This window comes from Podarcis raffonei, chromosome 9 (assembly GCF_027172205.1).
Source record: "Podarcis raffonei isolate rPodRaf1 chromosome 9, rPodRaf1.pri, whole genome shotgun sequence".
NCBI classification, from domain to species: Eukaryota; Metazoa; Chordata; class Lepidosauria; order Squamata; family Lacertidae; genus Podarcis; species Podarcis raffonei.
Genome location: NC_070610.1, coordinates 8,256,995 through 8,271,584, shown reverse-complemented (window position 1 = coordinate 8,271,584; position 14,590 = coordinate 8,256,995). Strand labels below are relative to the sequence as shown.

General features: G+C 42.0%; 1 protein-coding gene across 6 annotated transcripts in view; it reads left to right on the top strand.

The window, feature by feature from the left end:
• PROM1 (prominin 1) overlaps positions 1-14,590 on the top strand; it is a 121,828-nt gene that overhangs the window by 36,456 nt on the left and 70,782 nt on the right. The window lies entirely within an intron of this gene.

Sequence of the window (14,590 nt, the reverse complement as noted above, 5' to 3'; positions counted from 1 at the left end):
GGACAGATCCTGAAGCTGAGGCTCCAATACTTTGGCCACCTCATGAGAAGAGAAGACTCCCTGGGAAAGACCCTGATGTTGGGAAAGATGGAGGGCACAAGGAGAAGGGGACGACAGAGGACAAGATGGTTGGACAGTGTTCTCGAAGCTACCAGCATGAGTTTGACCAAACTGTGGGAGGCAGTGGAAGACAGGAGTGCCTGGCGTGTTTTGGTCCAGGGGGTCACAAAGAGTCGGACACGACTAAACAACAACAACAACCCTGGTTTAGATTCTCATACTTAACCTGTATGAAGCAGATTTCACGAGTTGTCTGTAATATTCTAGGCCTAATTAAATGCTGGTTTTGACATGTTTCTTTTAATGGTTTGGGACCCCGACATAGGGGGTGTCCTTTCATAAAAGCCAGTATACCTCTGCTCTAGTAATGTTTTGTCAGCCAGGAACAGGGCCTCTACTGCTCTAGGCACCAGGTTAGGGAATGATTTCTCTATTGTGCAGAGATTTATTTAATTATGTATAGCCACCCAGGAATAAATATTCCCTGGGCTGTTTACAGAAAAAGATCCTTGTAACAGTAAACTGTAAAACAATTTTCAGCCTGGATTTAAAATGCAATACAGTGGTACCTTGGTTCTCAAACTTAATCTGTTCCGGAAGTCCATTCCAAAACCAAAGCGTTCCAGTACCAAGGCGTGCTTTCCTATAGAAAGTAATGCAAAATAGATTAATCTGTTCCAGACTTTCAAAAATAACCCCTAAAACAGCAATTTAACATGGATTTTACTATCTAATGAGACCATTGATTCATAAAATGAAAGCAATAAACAATGTACTGCAGTCATGCAATCAATCAATCAATCAATCAATCAATCAGTAGCTGAACTGGGTTCCACACAGTCACAAAAACAAAACAGAAAATCTGCAAAAACAAAAACGCAAAATAAATAGCAAAAACAGGCAGACCTTAATGTAACACTGAAAATGGAAGTGTGGCACTCAAAACAGAAGGATGGGACTCAAAACGGAGCATGTTCAGCTTCCGAAAAAAGTTCGCAAACCGGAACACTTACTTTTGGGTTTGCAATGTTTGGGTTTGAGTACCAAGGCCTTTGAGAACCAAGGTACCACTGTATGCATGGGTGAATGAAAAGATATTCACCTGGCACTACAAAAGACCACAGAGAAGCACCAGGTGAGGCTTTATGTGTGGAACCTATTGAATTACCTGGGTACAGTACCAGAAAAGTCTTCTCTATGGTGGTGAACCATAACAGTTCACTTGGGGTGGAGAACGGAGAGCAGGCTGCCGAAAGAGGATCTCAAAGTTTGGGTGTCCATATATGGGATGGATCATTCAGGTAACCTGGTCTCTTGCTATTAATGTAGGTTAATACCAGCACTTTAAACTGAGTCCCATTTAAAGTGCCTCGTTTTAACCATGAACCCAAAAAATTAACCCACTTTTTGAAAAGGCCGCAAGACGTCTAATCGCATTTGGCTATGTTCTTGACATGTTCTTTACTGCTTTACCTATTCTGGTGATGTAGAGGTATGTTTTAAAATTGTATATGTTCTGTGCATGGTGCTTTGGGCGTGCTTCAAAAAGCAGAGTACAAATGTGCAGCTGTCACTGCAAAGGTTTATTGAATCCTACACTGTACATGTTAAATCTCCTTGGCTGTCATGATGGTGAGACTACAGTGAATTTACAGTAGTCCCATGAAACATCACCAATATTGTGTTTACTGGTCACTTAGATGCATATTTATAGCAAATGCTATCACTTACATGCAAATTAGAAGCAATGTAGCGCTGTGGTCTAAACTACTGAGCCTCTTGGGCTGGCCAGTCAGAAGGTTGGCGGTTCGAATCCCCACAACGGGGTGAGCTCCTGTTGCTCTGTCCCAGCTCCTGCCTACCTAGCAGTTTGAAAGCATGCCAGTGCAAGTACATAAATAGGTGGTAGGAAGGTAAACGGCGTTTCCGTGCGTGCTGGTTATCGAGAAAAGAAGACTCCCTGGAAAAGACCCTGATGTTGGGAAAGATGGAGGGCACAAGGAGAAGGGGACGACAGAGGACAAGATGGTGGGACAGCGTTCTCGAAGCTACCAGCATGAGTTTGACCAAACTGTGGGAGGCAGTGGAAGACAGGAGTGCCTGGCGTGCGATGGTCCATGGGGTCACGAAGAGTCGGACACGATTAAACAACTAAACAACCACAATTCTGTTGCGCCAGAAGTGGTTTAGTCAAGCCAGGGGTCAGCAACCTTTTTCAGCCGTGGGCCAGTCCACCGTCCCTCAGACCTTGTGGGGGACCGGACTATATTTTGGGGGGGGGGGAATGAACAAATTCCTATGCCCCACAAAATAACCCAGAGATGCATTTTAAATAAAAGCACACATTCTACTCATGTAAAAACACCAGGCAGGCCCCACAAATATTCCCCCCCCCGATATTTTTTATTAAAGTTTTAAGGAATCATATAAAATAGAAAAAACAAAAGAACAAACAGAAACAACAAAAATACATACAAAACACATACAACAACAAATATAATTTCAATCCCCTATATTCATAAAACTTACTTTCCCGACCTCCTCATACCTCCCCTCTCTGTATTCCAATCTCTAATTTGTTCAATTCAGCAAATCCTTCCCCTAATTTCTATATAAGTTTTGACCTTTCTTTTCTTAATTACATAATCATTACAGCTAAAAACCCCTTAATTTCAAAATCAACATCGTTCTAACATTCAATAATTTTACAATGTTTCTTAAGATAGTCCTTAAATTTCTTCCAAACTTCTTCCGCCGTCTCTTTTCCCTGGTCTCGGATTCTGCCGGTCATTTCTGCCAGTCCCATATAATCTATTACCTTCATCTGCCATTCTTCCACGGTGGGTAGATCTTCTGTATTCTTGCTGCTGTTGTAGCATACATAAAAAATGTTCTGTCCTTCTTTGACACCAATTGGCCGACCATACCCAGGAGAAAGGCCTCTGGTTTCTTCAAAAAGGTATATTTAAATACCTTTTTCATTTCATTATAAATCACTTCCCAGAAAGCCTTAATCCTTGGGCATGTCCACCAAAGGTGAAAGAATGTACCTTCAGTCTCTTTACATTTCCAACACTTATTATCAGGCAAGTGGTAAATTTTTGTGAGCTTGACTGGGGTCATGTACCACCTATAAGTCATTTTCATAATATTTTCTTTTAAGGCATTACATGCCGTAAATTTTATACCAGTGGTCCACAACCGTTCCCAGTCCTCAAACATAATGTTATGACCAATATCTTGTGCCCACTTGATCATAGCTGATTTAACTGTTTCATCCTGTGTATTCCATTTCAACAGCAAGTTATACATTTTTGACAAGTTCTTAGTTTTGGATTCTAACAATTCTGTCTCCAATTTTGATTTTTCCACCTGGAAACCAATTTTCCTGTCTAACTTAAAAACCTCCATTATTTGATAATAATGAAGCCAGTCTCGCACTTTATCTTTCAATTTCTCATAACTCTGCAATTTCAATATATCCCCTTCTTGTTCCAAAATTTCCCAATATTTCGGCCATTTGGACTCCATATTAAGTTTTTTCACAGCCTTTGCCTCCATTGGTGACAACCACCTAGGAGTTTTATTTTCCAGCAAATCTTTATACCTGATCCAGACATTATACAAAGCTTTCCTAACAATATGGTTTTTAAAAGCTTTATGAGCTTTAACCTTGTCGTACCACAAGTATGCATGCCACCCAAAAGTATTATTAAACCCTTCTAGGTCCAAAATATCTGTATTCTCAAGAAGCAGCCAATCTTTCAACCAGCAGAATGCTGCTGATTCATAGTAAAGTTTAAAGTCTGGCAGGGCAAATCCGCCTCTTTCCTTTGCATCAGTTAATATCTTAAATTTTATTCTGGGCTTCTTGCCCTGCCAGACAAATTTAGAAATATCTTTCTGCCACTTCTTGAAACAGTCCATCTTATCAACAATTTGTAATGTTTGGAACAAAAATAACATTCTAGGCAATACATTCATCTTTATAACTGCAATTCGACCCAACAAGGAAAGCTTCAATTTTGACCAAATTTCTAAATCTTTTTTTACTTCTGTGCAGCATTTTTCATAATTATCTTTAAATAAATTCACATTTTTAGCTGTCATATTAATCCCCAAGTATTTCACTTTCTTAACCACAGTTAAACCTGTCTCATTCTGAAACCTCTCCTTTTCCATAGGTGTTAAATTTTTCTCCAATACCTTAGTTTTAGATAACCCAGAGATAAATAACCCAGAGATGCATTTTCAATAAAAGGACACATTCTACTCATGTAAAAACATGCTGGTTTCCGAACCGTCCATGGGCTGGATTGAGAAGGCGATTGGGCCGCATCCGGCCCCTGACCCTTTGGTTGCCTACCCAAGTCAAGCAATGTATGTTGTTTGTGCAGGCAGTTGCTGAATGTGTGGAAAGTATGCATGTGTGTTTTCTCCCTTGACTATTGCAGCTCACTATGAGTTGAAATAATTATTTAAGAAATGAGGCAAACTTCATCTGATTCTTAGCTTGCTTGGAATGTCTTAGTGGCTTCTGCTTTGTCACTATGGAAACCAGGTGCTCTTCCAAATAAGATGATGCTCATCTGGGTGTTTTTTTCTTACAGTAGGATTTGGGCAGCAAGTCCTCTTCTCTACTTCATTTCCTGTAGCTGAAGTGTGAAGCATTGTTAAGGGGAGCATGTGACAGGTGTCAGAGGCTTAGTGCTGTCCAGCTGGCCATACAGTGGTACCCCGCTAGACGAATGCCCCGCTAAACGAAAAACGCGCAAGACGAAAGGGCTTTCTGATATTTTTTCCGCTTCACAAGACGAAGTTTTCTATGGGGCTTACTCGCAAAACGAATTTTTTTCCGTGGTCTCCCTTTTTTTTTTTTTGCCTTTTCTGAAAGGCGCTAAGCTCCTTATCTGTAAATTGCCGCTTATCCGCTAAGCCGCTAAGCCGCTAAAAGCCGCTAAGCCGCTTATCTGTCAGTTACCGCTTATCAGCTGATCAGCTGATAAGCGGTACTCCGCAAGACGAAAATCCCTGCAAGACAAAGGCACCCACAGAACGGATTATTTTCGTCTTGCGGGGCACCACTGTAGATAAGACTCCGGGCTCCCAGCCAGTCCCAAACAATTGATTTATTTGACAAAGTTCAAACGTACATCTCCCGCGTTTCCATTATTCTCCTTCCCCTTGTGCACAGTTGCTCCCTCTCTACGTCAGACTGACTGTCAGACGACAACCTGCTGATAATCTCTTTAGGCTCTCTATAACCGCTGGTTTCTGTCCTTTCATCTTTTCCCATTTGCCTCTCCCTGACAACAGGGTGAATGCTATGTTCCATATATTTTTCTCTCTGTTTAATATGTTCCCCCATAATAGAATTAAGCCTTCTAGGTCAAACACCTGCAGGATCTTGAAGTCAACATTCAAAGGAGAATTTGCCTGTGTGATTCAACATTAGTTGAACCTTTGCGTGCCCAGGCAGAGAATCCCCTGGCCCCGAGAGACCACCAGAAAGAATAATCACTTGTGACATGTTACGGGATTAAAAATTGGCCACAACTTCATTAAACCTTTCAGATGTAGGAAGACCTTGGCTTAGGCATTGGGTGTGTATCCCTCCCAGTCCCCAGCCAGGGAACTGGGGCTCCTCAAGCTGAATGGGATATGGGAGGGTGCACTGCAAGACGCTTGTGTATGCAGGCAGCCCACCCCATATCCCTTCAATGCAGGAGAGTTCACTGACAACCTTTCAGTGTATGGCTAGTGACTCCCTATTTACAAACCTGGAATCGACGTTGTGGGTTGTGTGTGTGTGTGTGTGTGTGTGAGTCACCACTTCACCGTGCCCCCCCCCCCCATTTAGAGAAGATAGACTCAAGGATTGCCTTTACCTTCTTTCAAACTAAATGACAAAATAAATAAAAATTATTCGAGTCAACTAAGGGTGACAATTCTAATGAAGTGTTTGTTATAGTCAGTGTAGTTTACACATTAGTATTAGGCATACTGGGATGCTGGTGTCGCTGTGTGTTAAACCACTGAGCCTAGGGCTTGCCGATCAGAAGGTCGGCGGTTCAAATCCCCGCGACGGGGTGAGCTCCCGTTGCTCGGTCCCTGCTCCCGCCCACCTAGCAGTTTGAAAGGTACCGCTCCGGCGGGAAGGTAAACCGCGTTTCCGTGTGCTGCTCTGGTTCGCCAGAAGTGGCTTAGTCATGCTGGCCATAGGACCCAGAAGCTGTTCGCCGGCTCCCCAGGTCAGTAAAGCAAGATGAGCGCCGCAACCCCAAAGTAATTCGTGATGACTTAATTGTCAGGGGTCCTTTACCTTTTTACATATCTAACATGAGTATAAAATGGCAAACCTGTTGGATACTTGAGCATAATTGGGATACATTGGGATTGCCTTCAGCTCCTTGATGAGTGTACGCTCAGTGAGAAACCATATAACCATATAATAATAGAGTGTCTGCACTGCAATTTTGCCAACTTCTTTCTCACTTACATGATAAGACTGAATTGGGAATGTACACTTCAGGTGAGGGCTCACATTGAGTTGAACAGTACTCTATGCAGATAATCCTCTGCAAGTAGAAAGCTACCACATGGAGGAGAATTAGAACACAGATCTCTTCTTAACATGCTAACTTCTCTGGGTGTGGGCAACTGCTTTTGCAGTAGGGTAACCATCTCAGGCCTTGAACACATCCAAGCCTCGTATCCTCCCACACTTCTTCCATGAGGCCTCTCCCTTCATTGATAAGTAATATTTATATACCACATTTCAATAAAGTAATCAAAGCAATTTGCTTAGCAAAAGGGGAACTTGCAAATATGTTTCAGCTTGGTACTAGAGGAATATCGCACAGCTACAAAATTGGGGGGGGGGAGAGACTGCTTCAAATGATTCAGTGTTTTACTTTGATTGAAAGACATAAGCGCCGAGTTCTGTCTGATATTGGGAGGGGGGCCTCGTCGTGTGTGCATGATGTCACACATGTGATGTCATGAGCATCAGAAGGAGGCCCAGTGGGGCCTGCCATCAGAGGGAAGCCCAGTCCCTCAAGATTTGGGGGGGGGAGAGAGCTCAGCGCCGTCCCCACATACTTTGAGGGTGCTGGGGTGTCATAAAGCTGGCACCTAAGTGGAAAGTTAAAGCTTTTCTGCCTGCCTGCCCCCATCAACCAAGTTATTTTTCCACTGCTACTGAAGCTGAGAACAGACAGACAAAGCTTATCCCAGTATTCTACAATAGGCTTGCTTAGCTAAAATTAAGTATAGCATTAAATACAAGGTCCTTACAATCCTCTTTTTCAAGAGTTTCAAGACAGGTAACACATACAGTGGTACCTCAGGTTACAGACGCTTCAGGTTACAGACTCTGCTAACTCAGAAATAGTACCTTGGGTTAAGAACTTTGCTTCAGGATGAGAACAGAAATCGCACGGTGGCGGCGGCGGCGGGAGGCCCCATTAGCTAAAGTGGTACCTCAGGTTAAGAACAGTTTCAGGTTAAGAATGGACCTCCAGAACAAGTTAAGTTCTTAACCCGATGTACCACTGTATTTAGAAATAGCCACTCCATATTGTTTACACTTCTGTAATATATTTTGCTTATCATGGCTATCCAAAGTTCTTTCTGCAAGCCACCATCTGGTAGGGATTTGCAATAGATTAAGGGCAAGAGTTCAGATAAGGGTGCCACTCAGAATGCCCAGTCTCAACTGGTTAAAGTTTCAAAAAGCATATTTTTCACTATTCATTGCCCTGGATTCTCTGTCCAGAACCATAAAACGATTTTTAATCTATACATTCAGCAGTTCCCCACCCTCCCGATAAACTAAAACTCAATTCTGTCAAAATGGAGGTTTGTGCGTGGTGGTTACTCTCATTCAAGAAGATGGGGACGAACTATTCTGGATACGTTTGCAGTTTCCCGAAAGCAGGAGTGGCCAATTCAATGCCCACAGGCCACATCTGGCCCCCCAAGTGATTTCCGGCAACCCCCAAAGCCTTCCAGAAATTTGGCTGCCGTGTCCCACTTAAAACAACAATGCCAAGCAGGAGCCCCATCACTATGCTGATGAGAGCAGAGAGGTGTCCATCTCTTTGCTCAGGCTAGAACTCCTTGGCCTTCAGAGGTGCGACTCCAGCGTGAGACAGTTTAATTTGGTATGTAGGGGGGTACCAGTTAACGCCTTTGTTTTTTTTTTTTATAAAATTTTTATTGATTTTCCAACATATATTATAAGACATTACAAATAACAATACAGAAACAAACAAACATATAAACATGTATAATTTCATAACCTTTTTTCCTTATACCCAATTTCTTCGACTTCCCCATGCCTCCCTTTTCTGCATCCCTGTTTTAAACTTTTTCAGCAACCCCTGATCTAAATTACTTGTAATTCCCTTTCTTTAACCTTTTTTCTCTTATCCAATCATTTATCGCTGCAAATCTGCTTTGCTTTACCCATGACATTTTAACACTCAATAATTTTACAACAATTTTTAAGATAAAATTTGAATTTCTTCCAGTCTTCTTCCACCGTCTCTTTCCCTTGGTCACGGATTCTGCCCGTCATCTCCGCCAGTCCCATATAGTCAATCACCTTCGTCTGCCACTCTTCCAGCGTGGGTAGTTCTTGTGTCTTCCAATACTTTGCTAGTAGAACTCTTGCTGCTGTTGTAGCATACATAAAAAACGTCCTATCTTTCTTTGACACCAATTGGCCTACCATGCCCAGGAGAAAAGCCTCTGGTTTCTTATGAAAGGTACACTTAAGCACCTTCTTAATTTCATTATAGATCATCTCCCAGAAGACCTTAATCCTTGGGCACGTCCACCAAAGGTGATAGAAAGTACCCTCAGTTTCCTTACATTTCCAACATTTGTTGTCGGGCAAATGATAGATTTTTACAAGCTTGACTGGGGTCATGTACCACCTATAAATCATTTTCATAATATTCTCTCTTAAGGCCCAGTTAACGCCTTTGAAGCCGTGGGCCCAGTGGACTCTACCCACCCCAAGCACATGGTTCAGGATCAGGAGAGGTCAGTGAGGCATGCTTCAGGCGGCAGGCCACCCAGTTGCCAGCCAATGTCAGGTGGGGAAGAACTTCACCCCTTTATGGTGTCCTACCTTCTGGAAGTCAGTGGGGGCAGAGGTTGAAGATCAATAGGGGAAGGAGCAGGGAAGTGGAGATCTCCCGAGGTGACAGACTGGGAGATGGGAATTGGCCCCCTTGAAAACTGGAAGCGCCTGTCATTTTGTGGGGGGAGAGTGTGATTAAGGTATGGTTACCAGACATCCCAGTTTCCCGGGGGAATGTCCCCGGATTTACAAATCTGTCCCCGGACAAAATCCATCCCCAGAGAATGTCCCCGGATTTCATTTAATGCCCCCGGATTTATATTTTAAGTGTTTATTAGTAGGGAATGAATGTTGTGTGATTGGTTCAACAGCACAAGACACATCATATGGGGGACTTCCGGTGAGGCAAAATGGCGGGCGCCATGGCAGTGAGCAGCTCCAGAAGCCAGCGAAAGTCAACTGCGCTACCAGGCTGGCTCCGGGCTGCTGAGACTGCCACTGCCACTGTTGAGGGGGAACCGGGGACGCCTGGCGCATCAACTGGGGGAACCGCTGACACTCCCCCATGACCCAAATTGAGACGGGAGTGAGAGTTCCAGGCCATTTGGCCGACTGCCCAGTGCACTCCTAGGCCAGTAAAAACCCCGGAGCTGATGCAGGGAGAAGGAGGAGAGGAGAAGGAGAAGGAAGAGAGAGAAAGAGGAAGGAGAAAAAAGAGGGGAGCCCTAACCTTGCCGCATCGCCACCACTGAGGAGACGTAGGAGAGCACCGGGAGGGAAGGACATGTGGCCGAGCCCAGGCCCGACCCGTGCCTACTCCATGGTGGCTAGCGCTCCAAGAGAGCAGGATGGGGCCCAGAGGAAGGCTACGCGACAGAGGAGACCACAGAAGAGATATTACTTTTTAAAAAAATAATACCATGGGGCGGTTCGCTCCCTCTGCACCCCCGTTCCTCCTCCAGTGTCCTTGGGATCCCTTCCAACTCCACAATTCTATGATTCAATGATTCTAAGTTTCAGATATGGTGTATCTATTAATATAACCCAAAGCAATACTGCAATTTTTGCCCTGCCAACGCAGGTTCACATTTAAATTTTGCCGTTCGTGATGGCAACAAATGTTTGACAAGTACTGTACTTTTCGCTCTGTAAGACGCACCAGGCCATAAGACGCACCTAGTTTTTTGGAGGAGGAAAACAAGAAAAAATATATTCTGAATCCCAGAAGCCAGATCAGCAAGAGGGATCGCTGCATCAATCCCTCTTGCTGTTCTGGCTTCTGTGATAGCTGCGTAGCCTGCATTTGCTGCATAAGACGCACAAACATTTCCTATTACTTTTTAGGAGGGAAAAAGTGTGTCTTAATTAGCGAAAAATACAGTACTTTTAATGAATATGGATTGGATGCATGCATGCATTTTGCCAGTCGTTTATATCCAATTTAAGCACGTCTGAGGTCAAAAGCACTCTCACCTATTCAATGCCCCAACATTAAGAATACTCCTGGCAGGCCCCCAGTATCCTCCAATGAAGTGAAGAGATTACTATCTCACCTGTGTAGACAGAAAGCCCCTGGGGAAGATATGTTCTCTCCCCCTGCCCCCAGTGTACCTGTAACTATCTTGCGTTGCATGTGGTGTTTGTGGTTTTGCCCCTTCTTTCCTGCATGCCAAATGGCATTTTTGTTCTGATTAAGTTTCATTGTGATTTATCTTCTGAGTTGGGTATCGTTTCAGAATTTTAATCTTAATGCTAAAATTGCACCATACTCTGTATTTGTCATTCCTTTCAAGATATTTATCATCTGCAAATTTGATGACTGTGTTCCCTTAGGTCAGAAATGTTGAACAGCCAGGGAAAATATCCCTTGTTAAGATGTTGGAGGCAACAGCAGTTGAATACTGATTGTTTAAATAAGTCTTCAAAGTCTTAGGCTAACGATATTTTCTAACGCATGTCTTATTACAACATTTTAAAACTTTAGTATGCCTAATAAAGGACCCCTGACCACTAGGTCCAGTCGTGGCCAACTCTGGGGTTGCGGCGCTCATCTCGCTTTACTGGCCGAGGGAGCCGGCGTACAGCTTCCGGGTCATGTGGCCAGCATGACTAAGCCGCTTCTGGACAACCAGAGCAGCGCACGGAAACGCCGTTTACCTTCCCGCCAGAGCGGTATCTATTTATCTACTTGCACTTAGATGTGCTTTCAAATTGCTAGGTTGGCAGGAGCCGGGACCGAGCAACGGGAGCTCACCCTGTTATGGGGATTTGAACCGCTGACCTTCTGATCGGCAAGTCCTAGGTTCTGTGGTTTAACCCACAGCGCCACCCCCGTAGTTTGCCTAACCATGCTCTAAACAGTGCTGCCTAAATGCTAAGATGGTTGCTACTTTTAAATTTTTTTAACCCTTATTCCTAGTTTTGTGTCATCCTGGCCAGTTTCCTCTGGTCCATGAGAATCAAAAGTATAGTGCAGCTTAATGTTTCTTCCCCACCCCCAGCTTAGAAGTATCTTGGAATGGAGGATCCTGTGACGTAACCACAAACTCTAGGGCAAGAGGGGTTTAAAAAGCTTCTTTGCTGATGTAAGCCCATGCCACATCCAGATGGGAGAATTTGTATACCCTGAGAAGACATTGTTTATTAGCTAAACTGTTTACCTGTCATCCATTCCTGTAAAGCTCTTTTGGCAGAGGAATGACAAACCAATTTTTTTTGTTGGCGCTTAATGTCTGGAGAGATTATTGCTAAGCCCTTGCTCTTTCTTCCTATCTCTTAGTCTCTGAGCGATGTGGTGTGGCAACGCAAACCTTTTTTAATTTATTGATGTCCCAGTTCTTCTGAGTGTTCAAACATTGAGCGGATACTTGAAAGTGCAATTGTTAGTTCAGATAAAGTTTTCTTTAGCACTTTATCAAAGCGATTCACACACATGTATGCATATATGTATTCAAAAAGTATCAGTACTTCATTGGGAGCAATGTGTCTGATCAGGCAGATGGCACCCTTGAAAAAGCAAGGATACCAGGAAAGCAACTGAGTAAAGAATTAATGTAATTAGTCCTTCCAGTAAGCTTTAGAAGATAAATCCCTTTTAACCTCTGTTATAAGACATGTGCTGTGTCAAAGCCTTGGGTTATTAGTCTTTCAAAACGAGCTCCTACATCTGCTGTGGCATAGAGCAAAAGTAATTTCGTTAATTAGTAAATATATGATGTCATCGTCCTCAAAATAAAGCCATTTTTGGTTTCCAGCTTTTCCGACAGACCTGGTTCCGACAAACAGGCCACAACACTGGTTTCTGCACATAGCAGAATGAGATAGTAAGTAGACTGCAGGTGGAGGGTTATAATACTCTCTGTATAAACACCCTGCTAGGAGAAAAGTAGCTTAACAGGGAGACATTTTAAGGATTTCTCTCTCTGATGAGATAGTCATTTCAGAGAGTATCTTTTCATGTTTACGACCATTCAGAAATGTAGTCTTCTACTCATTCCAGTTCATTCCACAGGGTTTCTTCCACCTCATTCTGCTGCATGTATATATCTAGCTTCTGTTATTATCGCCCAGTCAAGTGGTCAGTGTTGGCTTCCACTTTGGGGCAATGGGAAGAGCTCTTTCTAATAATAATAATAATTTTATTAAGTTTTCAGTTTTACATTTCAAAATAAACATTTTACAAACTTTAAAGTATCCAATGACTTTCCTTCTTCTCCTTCCATGGTTCATTTTACATATCATACATTCCAGAATATTTTACTATAACCATTCAAATCAGTTTTCCACTTTAGCATCAACCACAAATTATTTATTCTGTTGAATTTATCTTAGTGCGGTCAGCGTTTTCAGTTGTCTACTGTCTCCCAGCTGTATAGAGTCTCCCAGACTCTATACCAATTCTTCCTAAGAATGCGGTTCATGAAACTTTTAAAGATTTTAGCCTTCCCATACCAAAGACATGCATGCCAGCCAAATTTAAAATTATGACCTTCTAAATCTAAAATGTCTGCATTGTCCAATACAATCCATTCTTTTAATCAACACAAACAAGCTGCCTCATAATGCAATTGCAAATCTGGCCTCCTCTTTCTTTTGTATCATAATTTTGTATTTGATTCTTGACATTTTTCCCTGCCAGATGAATTTAGAAATATATTTTTTCCATTCTTTGAAGCGGTTTGAATTATTTACAATCAGGATTGATTTGAATAAAAACGGTATTTTAGGGAGTATATTCATTTAAATGGCTGAAAATTCTACCTAACAGGGAGAGTTTCATTCTCACCTATATCTCCAACTTTCTTAACCTTTTCCCACAATTTAATATAATTATTTTCAAATGGGTTGGGATTTCTTACTGTCAGCCAAATTCCCAAATACTTAACTTTTTTGCCTATTTTTAAACCAGATATCCTTTCTAAAAAATTTTTTGACTGCTCATCCATGTATTTAACCAACATTTTGTTTTAATCTGAGTTTATTTTGAAACCCAACACTTCTCCAAACCTTTTAATTTCTTCTAATGCTTTGGGAACGTTCTCCAAAGGTTGTTCCAGCCCCCACAACACATCAGTAAATGCCCTTAATTTATAGACTCTGTGTCCCACCTCAATACCTTTAATTTCCCCATTTCTCCTTACATTCTGAAGCAGTATTTCTAATGTTATAATAAATAACAGTGGAGATAAGGGACAGCCTTGTCTCTATTTGGCATTTGTCTGAAAGAATATTGTTTACTAATATATTTGCAGAATGATCGGTATAGAATGTTTAATTCCTGCTAGGAAAGAATTACCTATTTCCATTTTCTCTAAAACCTTAATAATAAATGACCATGAAATATTGTCAAAAGCTTTCTCCACATCTAGGAAGATTAATGTAGCCTGTTTTTCATTTTTTTACTTCCAGGTACTCTATTAAATTGATTGTGCTTCTTAGATTGTCTTTCCTTTGTTGGCCTGGTAAAAATCCACACTGGTCTCTGTGGACTGACTCAGTCAGTGTCCTTTTCAATCTATAAGCCAAGATTGTAGCAAATAGTTTGTAGTCACAATTCAGTAATGAAATAGGTCTATAATTTTTTTGTCTTTGTTAAGTCACTGTCTTGTTTGGGAATCAGTTCTGTTCATGGTGTCCTTAAGTGGTTCAATAAGTGCATCCTAAAACTTTTTATAATAAATTGCAGTAAGTCCATCTGGCCCCAATGCTTTTCCCATCTTCATTCGGTTTATTGCCATTTGCAATTCCAATATCTATACAGGTGCATTCAAAATTTGCCGAATTTTCTTAGATACTCAGGATATATTACAATTATCTTAATAAGAGTCCATTTTCTTAAAGTCCTCCTTCTCACAATGATATAATGAAGTATAAATAAATTCAAATGCTTTTCTTATCTCTTTTGGGCTAGTCAAATGCTTATCCTCATCTACAATATTA